General features: G+C 33.8%; 1 non-coding gene across 1 annotated transcript; it reads left to right on the top strand.

Annotated features, from left to right (window-relative positions):
- Positions 1–2,572: 2,572 nt before the first annotated feature.
- LOC143592196 (small nucleolar RNA SNORD96 family) lies at positions 2,573–2,656 on the top strand. The gene has a single exon (XR_013145872.1). It is a non-coding gene; the product is annotated as a small nucleolar RNA SNORD96 family (small nucleolar RNA).
- The last annotated feature ends 2,784 nt before the right edge of the window (positions 2,657–5,440 follow it).

Raw genomic sequence — 5,440 nt, 5'->3', positions numbered from 1 at the left:
TCTCAACCTGTTGTATAACTTGTTTGGTGGCTTTCTAAAAATTTCAGGGGTTTTGCAGTTATCGAAAATGAAACTAGCAGCCTAGTGTCATAATTTGTGTGGACACTTGAAAAGTTTGAGTTTGTATTTCATCGGGCATGGTTTAGTGGGATAGGAGGCGCACATGTATAGTCGTGTTTGCACGACGCGTCATTTGGTAGTGGGTTGTTGCCGCTCGCTTGATGAGTTCAAGACAGGACGAAACCAGCACACCCTGATCATGAGCGGACCGATTGACTGACCTTCGAACGCCACACGAAGTTTGAGAATATAACTCCGTGACACTAGTCCTTTAACTATTAATCACCTTCCATTTATAGTGCTGGTGTTTATTCAAATTACATTGAACCAGTTACAACATCTGACTTTGAGACATCACTTTGTTACTTAAAAGTTCAGCATTTTTACTAATCATCAATTCATGTGTCCTTACATAGTTACACTAAATCCTAGATCAGTTCCATTTGGGTTTCTGACGAGGTAACCCACGTAGGCATTAGTGTTTCTTAGCGAATCAAGTTCGAGTTGTCGCAACACACATGTTCTTCAACATGATTAAATGGCACCTAAACTTTTGACCTTAGAGAAAATCAAGTTTATAATAGATTCATTTAACGATAGTGAAAACTTTGATAATGGGTCAAAATCACATCTCTTTGGGCCCACACAATTTGGTCAATGGGACATCGGTCACTAGAAAAATAAAAAATGTTATAAGAATTAAAATGGGTGAATAACTGACCATGTAAGTTTTAGATGTATAACAAGTTATTCAAACTTTAAGAGAACTTTGTAGTTAAGATGTTGCTTGACTACTTAATAATAGATGAGCGACTAAGTAGATAAGAGTTACTTGAGTAATCATCAGTAACAATAATATATATACATAGTATGTTGTATTCATGTGAATGCTAACTAAATGTTATTGTGCGTTCTAAAGTCTTGAATCTTGATTCTCATCAATCTATCTAATTTTGAGCTTTGACATGTGAATTCGTAACACGACACTTAGTATTGTTTGTATATAAAAAGCATAAATAAACAAGGCACACCAAAACCAAGTCAAAACGTTAAAAAAAAACACAGTTTTAAAAGCCCCTTGCAGGCTTTGCTCACCTATTATCTCGGGTGTATTTCCCAGCGTAGGACATAACCTTTTGAGCATAGCTTTTATCAAAGGCAGCATACCATATGCGATACATCCATTGCATGAGATACCCCTTCCACACAACATCAAAATCACATTTATAAGTTTAAATTGTTTAGTTTATTGCTACACATCTTATATATACATCCATCCACCATATTTACAGGCATATCAAATTTATGACAAGTTCTAACTACCTATTCAACGACATGCCCAATTGTCCAATTCCATTGCATATGGAACCCATGAGGTCCAAGGACTTCGAAATGTAAAATCCGTTTGAAAGATTCTCGAAGTCTTAAGATTTTTAAACGTAAAACAAATATTAATATATTATAAAGAAAGAAATAATAAGGTTTTATCACTCTTAACTTAATACGTTTGTTATCAATAATAATTTTTTGTTTGGATAGTATAATAATTACTTTTTTTTTGAACGACTAACTAAAAAATATATATAAAAAAGCAAGCAAGATTCTAGAAACATCAAAGTACAAAAGAGGAACAACAAAGAAAGAACAAAGAAGCATCCAAAAAATATATTATCTTCTCAAATACCAATGTGTTAGTTACAATAATATTAGGCAAAGGAACCGGGTTTAAATGAGTATAAATTCAAAAATAATAATTACTTTCTAATTAGTTAAATATACATGCCTTTAAAAAATAAATAAATATAGATGGAGAAATGGGCTGATTAAATCTACCTGGACTTGTTAATGGGCTGATTCATCCAAATTGTTTCTTGAAAACTAGGGTTTATGATTCAGCTCTTCTGTATATAAACTCATCACCTCTTCCTTTACCCAATACCCAAAATTAGGGTTTATGTTTCTTTAGTTTTTACGCCTAATTTTTTTTTCCTAAATCAGTTCTTAAATTTCGTTTACGATCGTTTATCATCGGCGATTTCATTTATTTGGGGCGAAAATTTTCAATTTTCGTAAAATCCATTGCAAAATCGTCGTAAATCAAGCCTTATCCGTTGTAGCAGCGGTTGAGCCATCCTTCACAGGGAGGTTCCCGTCGCCGGAGCTGGCGTTGTCACATCCTATCGCCTTAGGGAGCATAATATGCCATGATCTTTTGGGACTGGCCGTGAGAAAAACATTATTGTTTTCAATTTAGCTAAGCTTTGTTTCCCGACGGTTTTTTTTTTTATATTTGGGGCGAAACGTTTAGTTTTCGTAAAATCCAATTCCAAATCGTCGTAAATCAAGCCTTCTCCGGTGTCACAGCGGTTGAGCCATCCTTCACTGGGAGGTTCCCGTCGCCGGAGCTGGCGTTGTCACATCCTATCGCCTTGGGGAGCATAATAGCTTTGATCTTTTGGGTCTGGCCGTGAGAAAAACATTTTTAATATATGTTTAATTTTAATATTTATTTAGGCCGATGATGAGATATGCTATAAAAGAACACCATCTTTCGGGACTGAATACCCTTGATGTTAATAATGCGATTCTGAGGCTTTTTATTTTTGTGAAATTGGATCTTGTGCTTATGGACGGTCAAGTGCTGTTTAGATCACGCGCCAGCGGTACTTAACATTTTTCATAAGCTAGATTTAATTGTGGCCGCCTGTCTTTCATGTTTAAGCCTGTTTTGAACAATAGGTTTTGGCAATCCATGGTGTGGCTAATATTTTTCATAAGTTATTATTTATATTGCCGTGCTAGTTATCATGATTATAATAATTATTGTTTGTTTATGTTAGTTGAGATGTAGCTATTCGAGCTGAATAGGATTTACTGTATAACATATTACGAAGATTTATGCCGGATAATTAAGCTGAAGATACGAAAGTAACTGGTTTTTATTGTTGTTAAGAGTGATTTGGTTGAAGACATGCAAGAACTAATCAAGTGCGCAAGTAAATCTTGTTAAATCTGTTAATGTGATAAGATCTTTTGTACTTAGCTGAATTGAAATCAAAGACTGATGCCTCATTGTCTATTAATTCAAGATATGTTATGTCATTGTTGTATTTTGTGTCTACAAATTGTGACCTATGATGATTTGTTCCTCAAGATTTATAATTCTCTTTTATGTTTTTGGAAATTGGAAATTACATTTTGTTGCAATTCTACACAAACCAGTGAATCTTTGCCAGTTTTAGGGTGTGTCTGGGATTGCTTATTTAAGAGAAAAAGGATTTTTAACAAAAAAGATTTATTAACTTTATGAATATGTTTTAAAAGAAGTTTTGAAAAAAAATGTTTTGATTAGCTTATTTGTTGGGGAAAGCCAAAATGACCTAAAAAGAGTGTAATAGGTTTGAGGGTTAGAAGGGTATAATAGGTAAATCAAACTCGTTAAGTTAATAAGTTACAAATTCCTAACTTTTCAAAACCTTTTTATTTTGCTTTCTTCATAAGTTAAAATCCATAAGGCCTTATGGTGTTTGCCAAAGTAATAGGTTTGAGGGTTAGAAGGGTATAATAGGTAAATCAAACCCGTTAAGTTAATAAGTTACAAATTCCTAACTTTTCAAAACCTTTTTATTTTGCTTTCTTCATAAGTTAAAATCCATAAGGCCTTATGGTGTTTGCCAAACACCTTATACGTCTTATTAACTTTTAAAAAAGTTTATAAGTTATTAGTTGATGAAAATAAGGAATCCCAAACACCCTCTTAATTCGTGACAAAGGTTCCTGAATAATACGTTCTTATAATAAGGGGGTGTTAGGGATTCCTTATTTTACCTCCTTATAACTTTTCATTAAGTTAATAAGTTACAAACTTATGAATATTTTCCTCTCACAATATAAATAATCCTAAATACCTTATTACTTTTCAAAAAGTTAATAAGTTAAAGTTAGTTAAAATAAGCAATCCCAAACACCCCTAATTTCACCGGTTTTGCTACTAGATGGTCTCTGTATTTACTAGCGTATCTAGGGTAAAAAGTTTAGAGACCATTTAGTTGTGAGTCGGTGTACTTACTAGATGGTCTCTGTATTTTATGTTGTGTTTTGGGTTCTATGTTGAATCTATGGCCGACCCAATATGGGATCTATGAAATTTGACTCAAAGACCGATCCCAATGTATGTTCGCGTTTTGGATAAAACTAGTTTAAACCAGTTTTATGTTGTTTATTTTGTGCTTTGTAAGTTGTTTGTTTTGGGCTCTCTGAACTCGAAGATCAACCCCAATATGAATGTTCAACCTTAACAACACCTGAACACCGCCACCACCAACTGCTGTCACCACCACTTGAGCACCATGTACCGGTTCTGACTATTGTTCTATGTTTTAAAAACTGTTCTTATACTTGTACCGGATTGAACTAAAAAATGGTACAAACGGTGAACTGGGTTAATTGGGAAGTTCAACCGGGTTGAATAGTTGACTTTGTAATTTGATATAATTGCAACTTCAACTCAAAGATTAGCCTAAAAGCATAATATAAAATGTGTAAAAATTAATACAACTTTTCAATGTTAATCCTAAGATCAAAAGTAATTTTTAAAAAATATAGGCTGAAAAACACAAAAATCTCTTGGGATTTAAACCGGTTTGCAGATAAACCACCCTCAAATCATGCTCAAAATACTGGCTTGATATGCGAAACTCGGTATTACCAATTCAAACTACTAGTATGAACTGGTATTTAAAACATTGGTTCTAGGGTTCCCGACGAACTTAATAATTGGGTTTTTATTTGAAAAAGGTTTCCAAATGTCAGATCCAAGGTTACAAAGATGTTTGGGACAAAGATGTTGAGTTTTCTGGAAAAAATGTTAGCTTTTATGCCAAAAAAGTTTTTCCGGCGACCTGCAGCTAATGGAGGATTCTGTTAGTCGCAGACCGTTGGGAACAAATACGTTAAAATATGGGACTGTCAACAACCAATTCGTTATTTAAGACCAACAATGACAAAAAAATGATAGTTGAGATTAATAAAAACCAATACACTAATATTAATTACGTGGATGATCCTTGTTATAAAACCATGAATATTTACACTCAACCTGAAGTCAGGATTTCAACCTAAAGACCGACTCAAACTATTGGTTTTGGGTTCGAGTTAGAAGGTTTAATGGGTTGGGGTTACGTTTATTGGTTAATTGGGTCACTAAGGGTCGGGTTTAGCATTGTCTAAAAGCACACTCTTATTGCCTCTCTTGGAAGTGTCACTAAAATCATGAGAACTCATCTCCTGTTCTTTGTGATGAAGGCTATTTATCATTCAAATTCGAATCTATATCATTGTTAATTCTATTATTTACGGAATATTTAATCTTTCATCACCT

This window comes from Bidens hawaiensis, unplaced genomic scaffold (genome assembly GCF_021521415.1).
Source record: "Bidens hawaiensis isolate Kalapana, Puna unplaced genomic scaffold, B.hawaiensis_p1.1 tig00040589_1, whole genome shotgun sequence".
Lineage (NCBI taxonomy): Eukaryota > Viridiplantae > Streptophyta > Magnoliopsida > Asterales > Asteraceae > Bidens > Bidens hawaiensis.
Note: the sequence above shows the minus strand (reverse complement) of the source record. Positions and strands in the feature narration are given on the sequence as shown.